General features: G+C 44.2%; 1 protein-coding gene across 5 annotated transcripts in view; it reads left to right on the top strand.

The window, feature by feature from the left end:
- SYK (spleen associated tyrosine kinase) overlaps positions 1–23492 on the top strand; it is a 94283-nt gene that overhangs the window by 9607 nt on the left and 61184 nt on the right. The window lies entirely within an intron of this gene.

Here is a 23492-nt window from a genome sequence, read left to right as displayed (position 1 = left end):
GGTCTCTCCTCCCAAGTGGCCTTGCTGTGCTGCCACTGAGAGCACGAGGGAGCTCTCCAGTATCATGATGGAGAGATTTCTAAGCCAGTTGAAGTGAGCTTCATGCACAGATAGTTATGGAACATGATGTATGTGGACACCACACACAAAACTAAGCGAATTAAAATGCTCAAGAAACAATTGTCCTTCCTCCTTAGATTAGCATTTTTTTTAAGAAAAGAAACTTATGAGACCCAGAGAAAAAAAATGAAACATAAGAATGATGAGGAGAGACAAATTCTATGAGATCTTAAGGCAAAACTGCAATGGAAAGTGGGGCAACGGACCCAAATTCCATGTGGAAATTAGTGCAAAGCAAGGGTGGCCTTTCCCATCAGTCAGGAAAGGGAGCATGGGTTATCAATTAATGGTCTTGGGAAAACCAGCTGATAATTTGGGAAAAATAAAGCTTTGCTCTGTATACCAAAATAAGTTCCGGATTTAACAAAGAATAAATATATAACAGTGAAATCATAAAAGTGCTAGAAGAAAACAGGTGAGTTTTAAAATAATTGTGGAGTGAAGGCCTTTATAAATATGGTAAGAAATATGGAGACATAATAGAAAACAGTTGATAAGTATGGTTTTCTAAAATTGTAAGCAAGTCCCTATACAAATGAAAAATATATATAAATAAGTGAGGGAAAAAACCTGTAAGATATATTTATTTTCAAGGTCTGTGGTAGAGGACCAGTAGCCTGCATATGCAGTGAGTTCTTTCAAATCAATGAGAAAAATAAACACACTCCAATAGAAAGATCAGTCAAGGACGCGAACAGGCAACTCAAAATGTAAATGAACCGAAAGCACGCAAATATGCTTTGCCTCTGTGTAATCTTGCATTGATTTAAGGGTTTGCTGTGTGGTGAGGTGTGGGGAAAAGAGACACTCCCACAGGTCAGCACCAGCAGGGCGGTTGGGTAATGTCTTCCGAAATGTAAAACGCACATGTGTTTTGATTCAACAATTTCACTTTTAGGAACTTATTACACACATAAATTGACAAAAGTGGGAAAATATATGTCCATACAGTAATTCATTGCAACATTTTATTTTGTAATAGCAAAGAAAGAAGGAAGGAAGGAAGGGAGGGAGGGAGAGAGAGAGAAATGGGGGGGAGAGAGAGAGAGAAAGAAAAAAGAAAGAAAGAGAGAGAGAGAAAGAAAGAAAAGAAAAGAAGGAAGAAAGAAAGAAAAGAAAAGAAAAGAAAAGAAAGAAAGAACGAAAGAAGGAAAGAAAGAAAAGGAAGGAAGGGAAATATGTATCATGCCTGGTTAAATAAACTATGGTATATCCATGCACTGGAATCATATGTGGCCTTTTTAAACATGTGGAATCTTGTAGACCAAAAGATAAAGATGTCCAAGTTATATTCAGTGAAACAGCAAAATGTAGTATATCGCTATATTTTTAAAAACACATACATGCACATAGCAATGTAGGCTCTATTGGAATGTTATTTACTACATATAGATGCAAGTCTGCCTATACCGATGTGTGTGTGTAAACATGCAGAGATCCAAAAGCAAAGGTACCAAACTGTCAGTAGCAGTTGTCTGCGGAGGGCAGTAAGGGAATTGATTTTGAGAAAAAAAGTGAAATGTACATTTTTACTCTGCATACAGATGTTTGCAGTGATCGTGATAAAATGAGGTTTGCTTGGGGGTCTGGGGGCTAAGTAGGATGAGACCAGGAAAAGAACTAATTCAGAAACAAAGCACCAATCATGGCTGTTGGGACCATTCTGTCTCCAAACAAGGCATTAGGCTTGGAGAGGTTGGGTCGTTTGCCTGGAGCTATACAGTCGAGGTTCTCAAGTGTGCCTGTGCACAGCCGTCACCCGAGCTTGTCTGGCCCACTGATGCCCGGGCTGCCTCCAAAGTTTCTGATGTGGTCTAATGTGTGACCTGCCTTTGGAAATTCATTATTAAGGCCTCCCCACCCCTCCCCCACCAAGTACAGCAGCCAAGGGTGAGAACCACTGGTTTAGAATGAGTTAATGGGATTGTATAGCACACAGGCACATCTTTCAAGCCTAACACAATTTCCACCAAATTTGAATGTATTGGTACACTCGGTATAGTGGCAGCTGTGTGTGCCTTTGACTGTAGAGACTTTGGGCATATTAGCTGGTGCATCCCCACTTTGTGTGTATGTGCGTGTGTGTGTGTGTGTGTGTGTGTGAGAGAGAGAGAGAGAGAGGGAGAGAGATTGATTGAGAGAAGGAGAGTGATTGAGAGAGAGAGAGAACTCACATGTTTCTATGCTGCACACACTCCATTCCTTGGGAACTTGGATTCATAAAGTCTGGAGGCCTGTGGCAGTTACAGAGGCAGGCATTTGAGGGAGGATGTCAGAGTGTTCTCAGCACACTGCCGTGAGACTTGTGGGAGGTGAGCGCACGTTGAAACAATTCTCAGAGGAAGAACCTGCGCACTGGTCTGATAGAAAAACCACCGGTAACATTTTCTGCCCGAGATAATGTGAATGATTTCCATCTCTCAGATTAGTTCTTAGTGTGATTCCAAGTCCACTGTACTTATTTTCTGCCATCTGCCTGTTTCATGTGAGATGGTTCTTCTCTTGAGAAGGACGTGAATGAACAGTCTTGCTGTGGGTGGAGAGCCAGGGCCTGGGTTTCTTGGTGTCTGTGGCTTCTGGGCCTCGAAGCCTGCAGCAGATGGTGACAGAGGGGCCGCTCCCGCTATGGGCCATTTGGGGACAGTCTGTGGCGGGGCCTCCCGGTGCTGACCCTGTCCGTCCAAGCACACACGTGGGAGCACCGTGCAGCACTCACATGCGGAGCCCCTGGGGCTCACCAAGTGCACCCACGTTTATATTTCGTAATAAAACTTCTAGAACCACGACTGTAACCCATAAACGTCCAGTTCTGAAAGCCCCTCTGGGGGGCAGTGTGGGTGGCGGAAGCAGACCAGGCACACACCTCTGATTCTGTTACTGACCAGGATTCTTGGCCTCCTTAAGCAAAAGAAATTGATCAGAGGCCAGACAAGAAATTCAGGCAAGGCTTTACTGGGGCCCCTGCTGCAGCAAGGGGGAGTGGGAACAAGTAGCAGGTTCCCTTGCTTGCTCCCTGAGGTGAAGGGGGCGAGCTGGTTCCTTATATGGGGTGAGAGTAGGGGTAGGTCCGGGGGGTCGGGCCAGAGGGGTGGCTTAGGTGGTTTGCCCACCCCTTTGGCGGTGCTGAGTGCAGGGGCCATGCGCAGTACCCTGCTTTTGCTCCTGGTTCTTCAGAAGTGGCAGTTGGGGCTTTTTTGGTCGTTTTTGTATCTTCTTGTCCATAATTTGCCCCAACTGCTCATGCACACGGTTATTTTTAGTCTCTTATAGTTTCTTTGTATTTTGTTCCTGGAGGAGACGTTTGTCCAGGTGTGAACATTGCAGCAAAGGGTCCCAGGTCCCGGGTCCCAGCCTGTCTCAATTCATCATTCCTTGAAACTCCTTCAGCCCTGACCACCTCATCTCCAAAACGAGGCCAGAAAGACCTGCCCCTGGGTGGTTGTGGCACCCAGAGACCCACTGTGCAGAGTGCCCATCAGACTGGCTTGCAAAGAGGTGCCCTGCAGAGCAGTCGTATTTGGGTACAGGAAGTCAAGGAGCTACGTAGCCTCTGGTTACCTGGGGATTGAAAAGGGGGTCTTCTGGGGACAAAATGATATTAGAAGACTTTATGGGAAGGTCACAGAAAGAGTGGCTCTGGCCCAAGTGTCATTTGACTCTGAAGCAAATGAGTGTCTATTCCCTGGCAGTACACCTGGGAACCCTCCTGGGTTTTAACAGGCAGCCCTTAGGGAGCGTGCTCTCCTGTCCCCAGTGATTGGACAAGGATACCTTGCTCGGGGGGTCCTGGCAGCGCTCTCACCTGAAGTGCTAAAACGCTGTGTAACATTATTTTGGCCCTTGTCATGTATTTTTACAGCATCAGTTTGGAGACCATGCTGTGGACATTTTTGTGAGCTCCGTGCTCCCAGCATGGGGCCCTCTGTGCATGTGTAGGTGCTCTTAAAGTCCCCTCCTTACATTTCAATATGTCACATAGGATTTGGATACAGTAAGCTAGATATTTGGAGTAAAATGTGTCTCTCGTTAATAGAAAGAAAACCTAGAGCCCCAAGCTTGGCCCAAGTAGGAGAAACATCTGGAAGGGAGAAGTGTCTGGACCATACAGCTTGTTCCTCGGGGTGAATTTATAATATTCACTTTGTCGACCTGCAGTCCCATCACGTTGGTCCCAGGGAGGTGCTGCCTCCTGCTCTACCTCGGACACCTAGCCCAGGTGAGGACAGATGGCCTCTCCCCAGCTTCCCTGGCAAGGATCTAGAGCTGTGCTGTTCAGAACATTGCCACCAGCCACATGTGGCCATTTACATTTCAAATCCTTAAACTGAAATAAAATGTAAAAATCAGTTCTCAGTCACAGTGGCCACATTTCAGGGGCCACTAGCCACATGTGGCTGGTGGCTGTGTGTGGGATGGAGTAGAACAAACATCTCCATCATTGCAGTACGGATTTTGGGACAGATTAACCACTCTGTGTTACACCTGAGCCCCACACGATTCTTCCTGGGGAGTCAGGAGACACAAGCTTCTACCCCCTCCCACCTTTCCTAGCCCTTGGTACCACTGCGCGTGGACAAGGCATCATTACACTTTTCCATGTGTGGACCCCGGTTGTCTCCCGTTTCCTTAAGAGGCTCTGACCCTGGAAAGTGGTGGTGGCATCAGAATGCCCACATCCTTCAGATGAGACCCCAAGTCTTGTCCACAGGACCTGGCCTGGCCCTTTCATCCTCAACACAGCGACAGTCTCCTACTCACCACAACAGCTTCCGCCAACACAGATACACAGCACACACCTACATGTGTGTGCACACGCACATGCAAGCAAACCATGGCAGTCTGGGTAAGTGAGAGGTTACTAATGAGTAACATAGGAAGGGAAATGGTTCCCAGTTGTTTTCTTGGAGCCGTCTAATGGGAACCCAGCCTTGGAGGATACTAGGTAATGTATGGTGGGGTTAAGCACCTTTTGGTTCAGTATAGTTCCTGAAAGAATAAACTAGTTTTTTGTTCAAGAGGATTTAGAGGTAATGGAAAAAAACTTTAGTACTGACTAATTTCTCTGCAGTAAAAAAAAAGAAAAAAATATCCAGTGTCATTTTCTCAAAATATTTGGAATCCAAGGTTCTGTCCACTTTAAAAGGAAGATTTGAAGAGGAAGTGTGCTCCTCGTCAAGACAAAATGAGGAAAATGCAGTGCTTACCACGTGACCGTGTTCTGTTCTTGCAAATGCAAGAAAACAGGACTCATTTCTGGAACGTGCACCATGTGCATTTGAGAACTCCGAGGGCAGTGGAAGGGGTGAGGTGGGCTGAGAGGCAGGTCATCCTGTGAGAGGCAGCACCCGAGGAGCCTGTGATGGGGAGGGGACAGGTGGAGGGGCCCACCGCAGGCAGGGCGACCCACTCCAGCTGGGTGCCTGCCCCGTCCACTAGGCTCCGTCTCTGCCTCATTCTCATCTTGGGCGGCGGGGGAGAGATGTGCCATTTGCCTGTCTCTGGAATTCCTGTGCTGCTCAATTTCAGGAGAGATAAAATACCACAAGAGAAGCAGTTGGAAGGGTTTGCGAATTATAGAACTTCCTTTCATGATTCAGCCCGACATCAGGAAGTGGAGCAGCACGTATGCTATTCCCAAGCTGACTTCGCCCGTGGCCAATACGCATGCGTGATGGACAAGGCGAACACGGGCAAGATTCTTCTACCTGAATTACTGTGTTAGCAAAATAAGTACGTCTCAAAATCAGTGTGTGTGAGGAGGTTTTATTGAACTGAAAGTGGTTTCCTGAATGCTGCCTTTCCTGTTTCTCCTTTAGAATTCTATGTAAAACTTTGAATTTTTCAATCTGCCCATCTTCCTCCGTTCCGTAACCCGTGCCACTGCTCACTTCAGTGGTCAGCTCTGTTTGGGTCAGTTTTGAACCTTCCATACAGAGGCAATAATTCTAGAGCAGTGATTCTCAGTCCTGGCTGCTCATGAGAATCACCCGGAGAACTTAAAAAAGAAAAAAATTAGTGCTGTCGGGGCCCCAGCCCTGGAGGTTCTGAGTTAGTTTGGGCTAGGACCCTCTCACCAGTACTTAAAGTACCCTGGTGGTTGTCACCTGCAGCCAGGGTAGAGAATCACTGTTCTGGCCTAGAGCTTTGCTATTGAACTTGCTGTTGAAAGCGCTCTTCTGTGATTTTATGTGCATACCCAACACCTGGGGCAGCAGCCCAGGCCCTCAGACGCTGCTGTGGGCCCCGAGTCTGCACAGATAAGAAGCATCTGGAGTGATTTTGGAGCAGTCTTGGAGGTGTAATGGGCCTGCTTGGCCTTTGGACTCTTGGAAGAAGCATTAAAGCCTTCCTGCTGTTCACGGTCCTCTTAGCCCATGTCCTGAAATTGTGCTGCTTGTAGCCAGCCCTTAGCCCAGCTGGACCTTTTGTCTCTGGGCTGGACACTCTTGCCTCCTCTGGGGACCTCAGCCCTCTCTATGCTGGCTGGGTGCATGGCCCAGGAGAAGTCTGAAGCCCAGTACTTTCCTTCCCTTTATAGGATCCTGGATAAGAGAATCCAGGAGAAAAGTCCTCTTTTATTTCTGGAAATTTACTTTAAACATCTCCTCCACTCCTTTGTTTACATTCTCTACTTCGGGAACGTCCATCTTGCATATCTTAGGTCTCCTTTGTCCTTCTAGCCCTTTTCTGTTGAATTCTTGCACTCTTTGTTCATCTCCATTTCATTTTTCTCAGGCTACTCCATCCTGCCCACCACCTTCTTCACAATGTTAATGTCTGCTCTCTTTTTGCTGTTTGAAATAATAGCCATCGTTTCTTTCCTGCATTTTCCCCTGATCTCCAGCTTATTTCCCATGACTTTTCTTGCCTTCCCATCTCATCCCCCGCCTTTCATGTCTCCATGTAGAGCTACTGTTTTTAACAGTGACTCTTCTGTGAAGTCCTTTGATTCCATGGCTATATGTGTGGTTGTGATTTCATCTGCCCCTTGGGAAGATTTTCTGGCCAATGTTCTTTGTGTGCTATTTGTTTCTCTTGTTGCTTCTCTCCTTTTATTCTTTTAGTGTAATTGTACAGACCCAGGGTAGGTTCCTCATCTTAGAAATGAATCATGTCAGGGAGCGGCCCAGCATGTGTTCTAGCCTAACAGAATATCTTCCTCATTTTAAGTAATGCTGTGTGTGTGTGTGTGTGTGTGTATGTGTGTGTGTGAGAGAGAGAGAGAGAGAGGGGGGAGAGAAAGAAATAAAAAGAAAGAGAGAAAGAAAGAAAAGAAAGGAAGAAAGAGAAAGAAAGGAAGGAAGGAAGGAAGAAAGAAAGAAAAAGAAAGAAAGAAAAAAAAGAAAGGAAGAAAGAGAAAGAAAGAAAGGAAGGAAGGAAGAAAGGAAAGAAAGAAGAAAGAAAAAGAAAGAAAGAAAGAAAAAAAAAAAGAAAAGAAGGAAAGAAAGAAAGGAAGAAAAGAAAGAAAGAAAGAAAAGGAAGGAAGGAAGAATTGCTTAAACCTTTACTTCTTCCCATGGAGGCTGCTAGCCATTCAGAATCTCCTCTCCACCCTTGGGAGGCGGCTGGCTTCCTCCTGCTCTATAGAAGTTGCACATCTGCAGGCTTTGAGGTCTGCAGCAGCGCCTCCGCTTCCTTGACCGTCTTCCCTAAAAGTCTTCATGCTCCCAGGACAAGCCTTTGCTGCATTTTGCTGCTCCCCTTGGGTTGTTGCTACGGGTGAGAGCGGTCTACTACTTCCATGACATGTCTCTTTCTTGTTCTTTTTGGGGGGTGATTTTAGAGAGAAGGGGGTCGTGACATCTTTACTCTGTCAACATCCAGGCTATCTGATATTTTGATATTTATCATACAGGACAACTTTAGTGTGTTTGGCAGTTTTGTCAAACAACTAGGTTTCTACAGGAACAGTTAAGAACAAACAAATAAACAGAAAACTTCAGAATGACCACAAAAGTTCATGTGGCACTCTTTGCTTCTGCCGGCCTCTCTGATCTACCTGGCCAACTGGGGCCATTTTATTGGCTGGTTTCTTGATCTGTTCATTACGTTGATTCATTGGCCACCTTCCACCAGCCAGGGATGGTGGTAGGTGTTGAGGCTATAGCAGTAGCCAATATCCTTCTCTGCACTCAAGTTGTTTACAGTCAAGTTGAAAGAAAGAACAGGCCCAGCACCAGGCCTTAATCAGATGTAACCTCATTTATTCTTCACAATAACCATTTAAAAAATTCAGAAAATTGCAATAACACTCATAATTAAAAAACACTGCCAGTTTACCATTTTTGCCTTTATTTCTTCTAAAGAAAGAACATCCCAAATAAAGTCGAAGTTGAGCCCTTTTTGTGGAGAGTAACTTGCTCAAGGCTGGAGAGCTGGTGAGCAGCAGGCCCCTCTAGGTACAAAGTCTGTTTATTCTTTTATTTACTTTGCTGCATTGCCTTGTGTACAAGGCATTGATTGTGCCATGTTAGCTGTGTGGCTCATCTACAGCAAATATCAACACCTGCGATAGTAAACCAGACGGATTTTTCTTATGCAATGGACTGATTTTTAGTAAATGTAAATACAGCCTACATTTTTGAGAATGCCAGGAAACATCTTGTTAGAGAGCCAAGCAAATAAAGGGAAAGGTGGTTATCAGAAGCTGAGATGAATTGAGATGTGAATTTTCCAAATGTTAGTATCTCTTTACCCTTGTATTGATTTTTACAGTAACCCATACTTTTTCATCTAGTTTGTGACCATTGAGGCCCCTTGTGAATATTTTAGAAGTCACTCAAAATGGATAAAGAATGAATCTAAGACTTATATTTAGCATTCTGCATGTTCCATATTTGCAAATTCACCTACTCACCAAAATTTATTTGTAACCCCCAAATCAATACCCATGGTGCTTCTGTAGTCCTTTGTGGACATGTGCAGAGCAGCAAAATACTTGAGTCATCCGACATGCATGTTCCTAGCTGAGGCTGAATAAGGTGAAGCTCTGCCTTCTAGCCTCAGCTCATCCTATAAACAGTGTCTTTTTTGGGGTCAGTTGAGTGGTACATTTTTATTTTTGTGCTTTTTGTTGGTGATTTTGCTGTTTAAAATGGCACAGTGCTGAAGTGCTGTCTGGTGTCCTAAGCACAGGAAGGCTGTGTTGTACCTTATGGGTAAAATACATGTGTTAGATAAACTTCATTTAGGCATGAATTATGGAGCTTTTGCTGTGAGTTCAATGTTAATGAATCAACAGTATATATTAAATAAGGTATCTTTAAACAGAAGCACACATAAAACAAGGTTATGTATTGATTGGTTGATGAAAATGTGACCTGAGACTCTTTGGAACCTAGCCGTGTATTTCCCTTAGGAGCAAGGGTTCAATATTTGCTAATTCAGTGTTCGTGGCAACGTTGTAAAACATAATTATCACAAATAACGAGAAATGACTGTATTTTATTTCTTTTTTTGTACAAATCCGGGAAATGATTTTTAAAACCCAGTTAGATGTGACTGTTTTTATGAGCCATATCTTTGAAAGAAAAGAACTATTTTATAATCCAGTGAAAATCTCTTTTCCTTGCATTTTGTATTAGTTAATTAAATTAGCAGGTTCTTCTTGAGCTTCTACTGTGTGCCTGGCACTGTGCTGGTACCAGGAGGACATCGCTGAACAGGTCCAGAGGTCAGATCACAATCATTAGGATTAAAAGTCCTGACACTTCATCAACATGATTGTTGTTTAAATTTGGTAGCAACCCTAGTGAGTTCTCAAAACAAGAGTCTGATTCTCACACGAGTGTTTTCTTATGAAAGAATAGTTTTTCATAGCAGTATTTTTTAAGTAAATATCTTTCTCATAACCAGGGACTTATTTTATGGCAAGTTCCCTCCCAGCTGCACAGTTGGAGGCTCGTGGTGAAATACTGTCATACACACCCACCAGAAAGTCCTCGTGGCTCACAGTATTCAGACCCCTAGGTCATCACAGGTCATATTGGCACAGGCTGACTCAGAAGGCTGTCAGGCAGAAACTGCTCTGCGCAGCAGGGCGACGGCAGGCATTTCCCTCCAGTGGGGTCTTTACTGCATCATACAGCTCAGGTGTAAAGAGACAGGTCCACACCTGGAGCATGCCCAGGAAGCCAGCTATGTCTTTGAACAACACTCAAGACAGCTTAAAGGTCCCACTGGAAACAGGCCACAGCTTTGGTTTTTATTAGATATTTATAGTTCCTTCAGTCCAGATGCAATTTATAAAATAAAATGCTAATTAGCATGAGCAAAAGTGGTGTTGCCTAAATAGGTGGGCACCACATAGCCAATGGGAGAAGGGCATCCTCTGGTGGGGCAGAGCCTGTTCTTTAGGTGGGAAATGTTGAACCCAAGCAATTCTTGTGATAAAGGTCATATGTTCCTTGGAGGGTAAAATGTTGGTCATTTTAGCAGTTGGAGGTTTCTGTGAACAAAATACTTTCGATGATGTCATAATAGATAATTTTTTTTTGTTTAAGGCTCTATGTTTTCAAAGTTTCTTGCACCTTATTCTTGATCCTCTCTATCACTTTATGTGCTAGGAGTGTGTTTGTGTCTAGGGTGTGTGGTCATCCCCACTTTTTCCAGTAAGAGCCATAAAATACAGAGCATCTTTACTGATCATTGTTGCCCTGGGCTGCAGTTGATGTGCCTGAATATAATCCTGGGCCCTCGTGTAGTCAGAGTGGTGGCTCATGGGGACAGGCTTCAAATTTGTCTTTAAAGCCCATATTATGGAACGTAAGTTTTATGCTCATTTTTTAATATTTTTGCATGAAAAAGAAACTTACATTTTTATCATGAATATTTTCTCATATGCAGACACATGGAGAAAAGAGTGTAGTGATCATGTGTATACTCATGACTTAGTTGTGGTAATATTTTTCCATATTTTTTTTCTGAAGTGCATTCCAAGTAAACTACAGATATTATAAAATTTCACCCCTAAACACTTTAATGTTCCTTTCTGAAAAAAGGCATGATATCCACCCTAACACAATTAGCATTAGGTGACATTTGTAATTATGGCATCACCCTAGCTGCAGAACCACAGAGACAGGTGAAGAGGAACGTGTGAACACAACATCCTGGGAGTGACTGGATAAGAAAATCTACGTAAGGAGGTCATTTCCAATAGTGAGGGTGTGCACTTAGTCATCACCCTGCCTGCCACTAGGACACTTATCCTCATGGCCAACCCAGGGCATATACCAGGTGCCAGGCTGCGTGAAGTGATTGGCAATGGAATCCCCACACTGCTCTTGGAGGTGGGTTTCACCAAGATTCTCGTCTTGCAAATGAGGGAAGCTGAGGCTCAGCTGCGTGGCTTAAAAGCAACAGATCCAGTGTTTGGACCCAGGGACTCTGTCTTAAGCTGGGACTCATGAGCCTGTCACAGACCACCTCTCCACCCCATGTATGCAAGGCTTTCTGTGACTCTACAAGAGGGTTCTGCCTAAAATAAGGCACAGAAAATGCTGCTTGACCTTGCTCTTGAGGTGAAAGAAAAAAGTGAACGTTGCTGTCAAAACACAAGGCCCTTAATTTTGCAGAGTTATTGTAGTTTTCTTGGTGTAGACCTCAAATGTTGTTAAAGGTTGTGCAGACGGAAAAAGAAGGGAATTAAGACAATAAGGCCCACAACTTCTCTGTAATTTGGGACAAGATTATGGTTTATTAATTAGCCAGGTAGAAAATAACACTGGTCAAAATCTAAATGGGACATATCAAGGTTTTCTAAATATATTATATTTGGGGGAGTGTGAAAAACAAATATTTTTTTCCTTCTGCATTCCAGACCTGCATGAAAAAGCAGAGACCTAATCATTTGAGGCAGAAGTAGTTTAGGACTGTCTCAGAGCTCCTGGGGAGAAAATATGGAGAGGGTGTGCACTGTGTGTCAGAGGATGTTGGGCTCTCTAGTGACTTGGAGTGAAATAGTGTGGAGTGGACTCAGGACCCCGGAGGACCTGTGGGCTGCCTTAGATTTGAGATGAGCAGTTGGGACGCCTGTCTGGATAAAACTGCAATCACATCTCACTCACTCACTCATTCATTATTCATTTGACAAATGTTTATGGACCAGATAATCACATCTGAGTCATTCTTTCATTCATTCATAAATCCATAGGTATGACGTGGTTATGGACCATCTATTATGGAGTAATCACATCTGGATCATTCATTCATTCTTTCATCTGACAAATGCTTAGGGACCGTCTGTTATAGAGTAATCACATCTAATTACTCATTCATTTATTCATTCATCTGACAAATGTTTGTGGGCCATCTCTAATAGGATAAACACCAGGTAAGGGTGAAAGAAAAGAGACACCATCTTCCAGTTTCAGCTTCAACAAATAAAGAACTTAAAATAGGTGTTCTCACTTTTATTCTTAGAATAAGAAAAAGCTGGACTAATTGTCATTCAGTGACTCTTCTTAGACTATCAGAGAACTGAAGTCTTAGGGCAGATTGTCACCTAGAAATCTGGAAGAGACAGGTGTATTTAGAAACACCAAAACCTGCTTACCTGGCGTGATGCTGCTGGAGCCCTAACCAGACAGGAACTCTTAAATGGTCACTTTGGTGAGGCCAAGTATGGACTAGTTTGAGAGAGAGAAACTCCAATATGTCACAGTCTCAGAAGCGTCTCCACTTTCTTGGGCTTTACCTCTAGAAACCTTGTTTTAAGGGTACCTGGGTTATATTCTACTGAGGTATGGTAAGACACAAAGACACAGAAATAACTGTCATGAAGATAGAAGTTTTTGTATTCACATATCCCTAGAAATAGCAGGCATAGCATACCATGCAGGGTTACATGGGGAAGCACCAGGTTTGGTCAGGAGGCAGAGGGAGAGGGGAAAATGTGGACAAGAGCCTTTGTTGTGGTTTCTGTGGGAAAGAATAGGTGAGGCAGGGTAAGCAGGATTGAGATTGGCTAGTTTGAATGATTTCAGTGGGCTATGGTGCATAGGGGCTGTCCCTAGTTGCCTGGTATCTGACCTTGGGATGATTGGGGCAGGGGAATAGTGGCTTGGCATGTAAATGAGGTTGGTGGGGGATTGGTTGTTTCAAATACAAAAGACACACTAGTAGGAGAGCCCAGATGAACAAAACAAAAACAGAACTCTTACCTACAGAGGAATAAGGATAAGAATTATAGCAGACTTCTCATCAAAAACAATGCAAACAAGAATTGGAGTAGTAAAAGATATGAAGTGTTGAAAGGAAAAAAATAAAAGCAACAACCTAGAATCTTACATCCAGATAAATTTACCCTTCAAAAGTGAAGGAGAAATAAAGACTTTCTCAAACAAAAACAGAAAATTCACCACTAGCTGACTGGCCCTACAAAAAATACTAAAAGAAGTTCTTTAGTGGAAGGAAAGTGATATAGGTCTGAAATTTGGATCTGTCTGAATAAAGGAAGAGCATTATAAAGAGGAGAAAAATAAAGGTAAAATAAGATATTTTGTTTTTCATAATCTTAATTGGTCGAAAAGGTAACTGTTTAAAGCAATAGAAGTAACTGCGTATTGGATGATTATAGCATATGTATACATGAAATGAATGACAGTATTGTCTTAAAGACAGGATGGAGGAATTGGGAATACTGTGTTACGAGGTACCTGTATATATGAAGCAGTATAGTATTATTTGAAAATGGAATTTAAATTTTAAAATGTATTGATATATTGTAAACTACAAGACAACCACTAAAAATTTTTAAAAGATATGCTGGGAAGATATAAAATGGAATCATATAAAATGCTTGATTGAAACCAGAGAAAGCAGAAACAGAGGAGAATAAAGAACAAATGCAGTGAATTAAAAAAAAAAACAAACAGATACAAACATTGTAGATATTAATCCAACTAAGTCAGTAATCACTTTAAATGCAAATGGTCTAAGCACACAAATTAAAGCACAGAGATTGTCAGAGTGGATCAAAAACCAAGACCCAACTGAATATTGTCTACAAGAAACCCACTTTAAATGTTAAAACCCATATAAAGTAAAAGTAAAGGGATGGAGGAAGATAGTACATGCTAACACTAATCAAAAGACTGCTGGAGTAGCTATATGAATTTTAGACAAAGCGGACTTCAGAAAATGGAAGATTATCAGGGATAAGGAGGTATGTTACATAATGATAAAGGGATCAGCTATCTAAGGAGGCAGAACAATCTTAAACTTGTGTGCACATAACAAAAGAGCATCAAAATACAAAAGGCAAACACGGATAAAACCAAAAGGAGAATAGACAAATCCACTATTACAACTGGAGATTTCCGTCACCCTCTGTCAGTAATTGATATATGAAGTAGATAGAGAATCAGTACGGATGTAGATGACCTGAGCAGCACTGTCAATCAACTTGATCTACTTGATACTTATAAGATATTCAGTCCAACAATGGAAAAATACAGGCATACCTCGTTTTATTGCACTTACTTTTATTGTGCTTCACAGGTTTTGTGTTTTTTACAAATTGAAAGTTTGTCACAACACTGTGTCAAAAAACTCTACCAGTGCCATTTTTCAACAGCATTTGCTCACTTCATGTCTCCGCATCACATTTTGGTAATTCTCACAATATTTCAAACGTTTTCATTATTGTATCAATATTTGTTATGGTGATCTATAAGTGCCTCTCCTTAAGTGTGGGCTGTGCAGAGTTTCTTCCTTCCAAGGAGGGTGGTATGGAAAGGGGATGGGGTGGGAGAGCAACGTTAGAGTGGAGAAACCTGACAAACCCCCTTTGCCAAGGATCAAAGATTAACATCAGTGGTGATAAGTCATGTTGATAGCACGCACCCTGGTAAGATCTAAGGAGAAGGGAACTTTACCTCTGTGTTCTTCCTCCCCAAAACACATAACCCCCAGTCTAACCATGAGAAAAACATCAGACAAACTCCAATTGAAGCACATTCTACAAACTACTTGACCAGTACTCCTCAAAACTGTCAAGGTTATCAAAAACAAGGAAAGTCTGAGAACATGTCATGGCCAACAGGTGCCTAAGGAGGTATAACAACTAAATATAATATGGTATCTTGGCTGGGGTCCTGGAACAGAAAAAAAAGACATTAGGTAAAAACTAAGGAAATGCAAAGAAAGTAATAAAGTATGGGCTTTAATTAATAATAATTTGTCACTATTGGTTCATTAGTTGTGAGAAATTTACCATAATCATATAAGATGTTAATAATAGGGGAAGCTGGACGTTGGGTACATGAAAGATCTCTGTACTATCTTTGCAACTTTTCTGTAAATCTAAATACATTCTAAAATTAAAAGTTTATTTAAAAAGTAAGAGAGAGAGATGAATAAATATAATCTCGGCCCTCTTCAGGTAGACAGGAATTCATCAAATAATCACGCACGTCTAAGTAAAGGTAAATTAAAATTTAGTCAGAACAGTGGTCAGTATTACAAAACAAAGGCACATGGTACCTTGAGGGGAGATGGATGGTCTGAGAGCATCCGAGGATGGTGTACAGAGAAAGCCCAGTGGGAGTGAGATCTGAGGGAAGCTGATGTGGATGCTGGGGGACAGGGGCATGTTTATCCTGAGATCAGAGAGTGGACAGTGGTGGATCTTCAGCAGAGAAGTGGTGTGATCAGGTTTTGTTTGAAGAGAGGACGTGTTTGGAAGACTGGAAGATAAGATGCATGGAATTGGTGATGCACTACTTTCAGGAATTCGGAGGAGAGCACTATCTGAGAGGACTTAGGTTTTTGTCTGTAGCCATTACATGGATGGAGTCCTTGAGCCAAAGTTCTTGCAAGTTCCTGGTGATGCTGATGTTGCAAAAGTTCTGAGCTTGCATTTGGATGTGCTGATAGAGGCGCCTTTTCACATCCACCTGAGGGTCTCTAAAGGCAGTAGCTCAGAGAAGGGCTGGCTTCCAACATTGGTCTCCCACTATTACCTGTGTGTTTTTTGGAAAGTAACTGACCTTTTTGAGCCCAATGTCCAGGTCTGTGAACTGGGGGTGACAGTAGCCACTACCTTTAGGGATGTTATGCAGGTCAGCCAACGCCCTATGAGGGAGCTGCTTCTGGTTGTCACCCTTGTCATCTTCGTCATCGTCCTTCTCACAGTCATCCTGGTTGGTATAAACCTCTTTGTGGCTTGGGTTTATCACCTGTAAAATGGTAATGCTTTTTGCATTGAGCTGTCATTTTTGCTGGCTTCAGGTGCAGGTTGGCTACTGTTACTTTTCTGAACACATCCTTGGGAGTCTCCTGGCCTCACCCCTGTAAACCATCCACCGAGCTCCTTCCAGCTTCAAGTGTCTGGAGAGGGTGTCTCTCCATCTTGCTTTTCACAGATGTTTCCTCACCTTTTCAGAGTGAAGCCTGGCTAGGCTCTTCCCAGCTCTTTTTCCAAGCGTGGGGGATGACGCAGCCTGGAGGGAGAAATTCAAAATCATTCTTCCTGCAGAGTGTGTGGATGTTTAGGAGATGCTTGGAAAGCACCTCCTGACTCAGCTTCAAGGACTTTACCAGAGGTCCTCTGTGGAGTTGTGTCTCCTGCTGGTACCATGAGTGGCTGTCTGCCAGGAGTCCTGGGAGCAGAGTCGGAGAGGGCTTGCACATGTACTCTCACCCTGCACTTTGGCCTTCCTGCCATAATGACCTGCTTACCTCTCCAGTCTCCAGCCATGAATCAGTATCCTGAGTTCTCTGAGAAGGCCTTTCCTAGGATTCCTCTCCTATTCGATCCAGCGTTCAGGTGGAATTTGATACTTATAATGTCCTAGGGCTTTTTAAAATATAAAATAACCAAGATGATTTTGGTATACCCCACCTAGCACTTCAGGACAAAGTTCGCTTAGCAAGAACTCTTGGGAGAGTGCGTTTTCTGGCTGGCTCAGCGTAACAGGATCAGCCATTGGTGCAATCTGTTCTGTTGGGTTCCATGTCCCTGGGGTGTTCTTTTGTACCCGCAAGTGAAGGAGGCTCGTTGCGTGGCGAACTGCACTTCTGCTTTCTGGTTGGTTTGCCGATTTGGGAGGAGAAGGCCCACTTCCCTAATTGCAGACACAGTGCGGACAGGAAGTACTCCAGCTGGTAAGGCTTGTCTTCTGCTTTCTCTCCATTTCTGCTGTTCTCCCTTTAAATACTTCTCTCCATCTTGGGCTTTTTCCCATCCCATACTCCATGCTGTCCTGGGCTTCTGATTGCAGATCTACGCTTGAATCCAGAAAAGGAAGGTGGGTCAGATGTGTTGGAATCAAGTAAATCCGGAAGGGTGACCTCAGAGTTCTACCCTCTGTGGCTGCCCACAGGAAGGATACCACACTCGTGCTTCAGCGAGTTCATGTCTGTGCTCATGTGTTGCGTGTACTCCTCCCTGTACAGCCAGCCTTCTCCCACTGAACGCATGCCCAGAAGAGCCGGGGCTCAGGTCTTTGCCATCCTACTCCTTGCCTGCAGTTATTGTATGGTCAGACCATCTCTCTCTCCTTCGTAGAACCTTTTGCCACTTGTTTAAGCACTGGGTATATATATGTCACAGGTTTATGAAATCTAAGAATACGATCATAAGCTTCTATAATATTTTGCCATCATGAGTCACTCACATTATTCTTTCACTGATTAGAAAAAGAGTGATGGCTATTTTTAATGTAAAAATTATCTACAGAAAGTAAAACTTTCTGTAGATGATGTAATCCTTTCATTTAAAGGATTTAAATGCATACTTTCATTTAAATCAGGTGGTATGGTTTGTCTAGCAGCCGCAGGGTCCCTGTAAATATTGTGTGAATGAGGTGGGGGGACAGGAAAGTAAAATAGTGCCCCGAAGCTAAAAAACTTCTCCAGGCACCACCACAGGGGACAGGAGAGGCCAAGTCACTGCGAGGTGACCACGGCCTTGCCAGGAGCTCTGTTCTCTGAGTGGGAAAGGGTCTTGGAAAGTCATCTGAATCAGGACCAGGGGAAACTCAGTAATTTTGCTGCCTGTTCAGATTCCCTGTGTGGTTCGCCCGTAGGAAGAGAATGCCAGTGAGGGCTCTCAGCCACTTTCAACGTGAGTTCTCTTGTCTATGACTTTGCGTGTTGTTTTTATCTTTCCCCAAAGCAGAGTGGGTGACAAGGTGGCTTTCAGGACACAGTGGCTGAGTGAAGTTCACAGAGGGGTGGGGGGATGTCCTGGGACCCACTCCGGGGCGACCTGGGCCTCAGCCCACTGACCGCAACCACACTTCTCCTCTTCTGCTCAGGAAAGCATGAGAGGGCATCACCCAGTGATAACTTGGATAGGGTCCCGTGCTCATTGATTCTTCACTGAGTCTAGCTCATTTTTAATCACCGCATCCTTGTGCATAAATCCGGCCTCATGATGAGCATGCCTGTGACTTGGTGCCCTGGTAGAGTAGTGCAGGGGTAACCTTCCCTCCCTGGTGGAGTTGGAGCTGAGTTTTCCTGCCCCGGGCTCAGCAGGCACAGTGTGGGGGACTTTAATTTTCTTCCCTGGTTCCCTTCGCTGCCGTGGCAGCCGGCAGCCCAGTTTTGGCCCATCTCCTGATTCCCTTCCTCCCTACATCCTGGAGGGAGACATACTCAACTCCCTTTTCTCTCTGCCAGCCCCACTTGGGGAGTGAAACATTGGATTACGGCAGAGGTTCTCAAACAGGAGAGTGCTTGAAAATCACCAGGAAGTCGTTTAAAATCCAGACTTGCCTCCTCTCCCTGCGGGCCTGAGCTGGGTCGGGACCCCCATTTCCAGGGCTGAGCCTGAAGTGCACGGCATGGTGAGTTCCCGCCAAGAAGCTGCGTCTGCAGTGGCCCCAGCCAGTCACACTGGGAGGCGAGAAGAGGTGTAGACAGTAGAGACCCTGGATCCTCACAGCCCTGGGGATGGAAGCAGGGCCCCTGGAACAGATCCCGCCACCCATGAGCCTCTTATGCCTACTCACTGTCTGGAGGCAGGAGGTCCCCTTTCTATTCCACAGGGCACCCAGCAAAATGATTTGCACCTAGTAGATGCCCAACAAACATCCTGAATGAATAAATGATTCATATTTTAAAGTTAAATTCACTATGGTGGGCTGGTGGCTTACCTGTAACCAAGTATGTTGAGAGTGAATGTTTATGTTAAGAGTTAACGTTTATGTAGGCATAGTATCAGTGAGCTGTGCTAATTAGGTCGAGGGAGCAATATTAGGTGGGCATAGTAAAGAGGTTCTTGAACGTCTCTTGTGGAGTCTGAAAATCCAGATGTTGTTGGTTGAGATACATCAGTCTTTCCTTGATGCGTTTTCAGGACCTTCAGGGTTTTTGAAGGCAAAGCAAAAAAACTCAGTTTTGAAGGTTTGGATAACGTTTTCAAGTTATTGGAACAGCCCCTATGTTTCTAAATATTAGTGAAACATCATGTTCTTGCCAGCCTTAGACTTACTTTCTGTTTCTGAAATGTGTGTGTCTGTATCTAAGAAACTGTGCCATACCACAAATGCAAAACAGGGGCCACTCCGCAGAAGTCGCGAAGTATGTTTCTGCCTCGGAAGACCAGGTCTGCAGCAGCGTGACCGGCCCAGCAGGCCTCAGGGGGCCTGGGGACAGCCCTGCAGGAGGCCAGCTGGTGTCACTCAGGAAGCCGGGTGGACATGGGGCCAACTCAGGCTGGGTCCTTGGGTTCTGTTTCTCCGTGTTGTGGCTGCAGATGTGTTCATGAGTTTTCTTTTTTGCAGCAAAACCCTGCCGCAGAAGGCAGCGCCCAGGGCCCTTTGCAGACTGATGGAGGGCAGTTGTCTGCAGGTGCTGTTTGGGGTGGATCTGTACCATCTGCATCTCCCTTTGCCTGGTCATTTCTTGTAACTAATCAGCCAGTCCCTGACTGACCCAGGAAGAACCCTTCTCCCCCTGGGCCGGGCTCTTTCCTCTTTCTTATGAAAATCAGTCAAACCCACAGATGAAGTTTTTCCTTTTACCAAAGTCCTGGTACTTAATTTTCTCAGCTTCGAGCTGCAAAGGAAATTCCCAGGCAAATTTTATCAGGGCTGCTTTGCATTGAGGTGGCTGTGTGGCTTTGAGCGTGATAAGCCAAGATATCTTTTTGCATCTTCCTGATTTTGTTCCCCTATATGGTAGGGCAATGGCAGAAATTGTCCCCAGATGTTGTTTCCCCAGGGTACCATTTACTTCTTGTCACTGTCACCTCATTCCACATTATGTGGGGAAACTGTGGCCCAGGGATGAGAAATCAGCCACCTTTAATGTGCTAAGCGCTGTTGAAAAGTTCTCCACAGGAAGTAGAAAGGGCTGAACCCTGTAGTTGAGACGGCAGCACCTGCAGGAGCCATGGTTTGATGGGTCTTAAGAAAAGCAGAAGCCTTGAAGCGCAGGTCTGGGCCAGTGATAACCAGGGCAGATAGGGTTTTAAAAAAGCACTTGAAAAAGAATAGACTCATGTGTATGTATAACTGAATCACTTTGCCACACACCTGAAACTAATGCAACATTGTTAATCAACTATACTCCAATATAAAATAAAAATTTATTAAAAAATATGGAGGAAAAAAAGAAAAAGATGTATATAAGTAAGCAGATGATCGTTTTGTAGCTGAAATTTTAGCATTCAAGTGTTGGGATTTTTATGGAATCTATGATTAAGGTATACATTATTATTCAATAAAAATATTCTACACTCTTAAAAAATTTTTAAAATAAAAATTAAAAAAATTAAGAAAAATTAAAAAAAAAAAAAAGTACAGAGACATAGGCTACCTCTTCTGGTTCCACGCCAAGTTTAAAAGCACTGAAATGAACACAGATTTAGAGAATAAGAATAATACATTTAAGAACACGGTCTTATATTAAGGCATCATCGTGTATCTACCCACGAGGTGGGGGCTTTTCGGGGCAGGTAGGGGAGAGTGGAGGAAAGTCACTTATAGTTGATCCTCATTATTCACGGATTCCATATTTATGAATCCACCGTCTCGCTAAAATAGATTTGCAACACCCACATCAATACTCACCACACTTGTGTGGTTATTGGTGGACACGCACAGGACAGTGAAAAACTTGAGTCGCCCAAGACGTACGTTGCCCACTGAGGTTGAATGAGGAGACATTCTGCCCTCTTGTCTCAGCTCATACTGCAGACAACGGTCCTTTCCGTGGTCTGTTTAGTGCCAAGTGTGTTGTATATTTCTGTGCTTTTCTTATTTAGAAGAGCCCCAAGCATAGTGCTGAAGTGCTGTCTGGTGTTCCTAAGGGCAAGAAGGTTGTGATATGCCTTATGGAGAAAACACGTGTTAGATAAGCTTCCTTCAGGTGTGAGTTATGGTTGGCCGTGAATGCAATGTTAATAAGTCAACAATATATATGAAATAAGTTTCTTTAAACAAGAACACACATGAAACAAGGTTATATATTGATCTGTTGACAAAAATGTCGTGGACCAGAGGCTCGCGAGAACCTAACCCAGTCTTTCCCCAGGAGCAGTAGTTCAGCATTTGAGAATTCATTGTTCACAGTGCCTTTGTAGAGCCTAACTACCGCCGCCAAAAATGAGAGCTGACTATGCTTTGTTTTATGCATTAGAAGAAAAGAGGATAGAGGCAAGGGTAGCAATATTGACATAATGGAGAGAGGAGGAAGAAGGGAAGGAAAGGATGCTGTGTAAGTGTGTGAGTTACAGTGTTCAGAGATAGTAAATTAATCTGAACTTTGGGATCTGCCTCTGATCCTGCTTCCCAAGCTTGGATACTGAGGACCTTGCAGGGCTTGGGGTCAGTGCCTCTGACAGTCTTCAGCGGGTAGAAGTAGGGAATGAAGGAAGGCAGACTGAGATGGCAGCTCCTAGGGACACTCGCTGGACACATGTACTTCATTTCCCTCCCTCCTGACCTTAGGGGTTTATCTCCTCCTCCTCCTCCCTGCTCAGTACCAGAAAGTTGTATTCGGACTCTGCTAGAACCCAGCCTCTAATTACTTCCCTCACTCACTCCCCAGATTTGGGGGCCTTGTTTGTCAGCAAATCATTCAGATATTTATGAAGCACCTTTGTTTCTCTCATGTGACCCTATTCCACGTGCTGTATTAGTTATGCATTGCTACATAACAGACTACCCTAAACTTAGTGGCTTGAAACAGCAATAATCATTTAGCATCCCTCACAGTGTCTGTGGGTCAGGAATTTGAGATGGGTTGGCCTGGCTCAGGGTCTCCTATGAGGCTGCAGTCACATGTGCTGCATCGTCTGAAGGCTCGTTGGGCCTAGAGGACCCTCTTCTGAGGTAACTCTCTCCTATGGGTGGCAAGTCCGTGCTGGCTGTTGTCTGCAGGCCTCAGTTCCCCCAAAGAGCTGCTTGAGCATCCTCACGACTTGGCATCTGGCTTCTCCGAGGGTGAGAGACCCAGAGACCAGGGGGAAACCGTAAAGGCCTTTGCAGGCTAGGCTCAGGCATCCCACACTCTCACCGTGCAGCCAGCCCTCAGTCAGTGTGGGAGGGACCACGCGAAGGCCTGGAACCAAGAGATGAGGATCGATGGCGTCATCTAGGAGGCTGCCTGCCATGTATACAGTCTATAATAATTCTCTGCTGAGCTTTGCAGGGTGGAGGCCCATTCTTAGGGTAGCCTCTATTCTAGGCAGTAGGAAACAAGACAGTAAACATACTGATCCTTACAGAGTATCTATTCCAACGGCTTTCAGGATGCAGACAAGGAAAAAATAGGAGGTTATAAAGCTGAGGTGGGTGGGCATGCAGAGCCCAGCCCCCCTTCATCACGTTGACTTCACTCTGGTTGTCCTCTGCTGGGGACGAAGTTTCCTTCCACCTGAGTTGTGGGTTCCAGACAGCTTTTTCAGCTACTAGCCTAGATGTGAGCAGCTGTACCTGATCTTCCACTCAGGCTGCCCCCAGAAACGTGACTTTTTTTTTTTTAACGTGACTTTTTTTAAAAAAATAGCTCAAATCTTACCTGAAACATTTTGTTTATGATGGCAAGCCTGGGCTATTCCTCTTAATCTATGAAACTGCTGTCTGATAAGCTAGAACTGAGTGATATTTTCCAAGCTAAATGCATTTTAAAGGGCAAAGGTCATGCAGGCAGCCTTGGTTCTGGGACCGGGGAAATGGGCTGTGAGAGTCTAGTTGGCAGGGGAGATTGTACCACGTCAGGAAGTGCAAAAGGATACAGTACTGCTTAAATCAAACGAGGAAGACATGAGAGTGCTAGTTGGATTCAAGGGGCTCATCGTCGGTCACAGGAATTCGTTTCTGCAGGCTCTGGGGGGGCTGCTGGTGGGGCTCCTGGGTAGGGTGGGGCGGTGGGCAGCCAGAATCAAAGCCCAGGGATGATATAGGCTGTATTCTAGA

This window comes from Balaenoptera physalus, assembly GCF_965194825.1.
Source record: "Balaenoptera physalus genome assembly, chromosome: 7".
NCBI classification, from domain to species: Eukaryota; Metazoa; Chordata; class Mammalia; order Artiodactyla; family Balaenopteridae; genus Balaenoptera; species Balaenoptera physalus.
The sequence above is the reverse complement of the archived record's forward strand: the minus strand, read 5'-3'. Positions and strand labels throughout refer to the sequence as shown.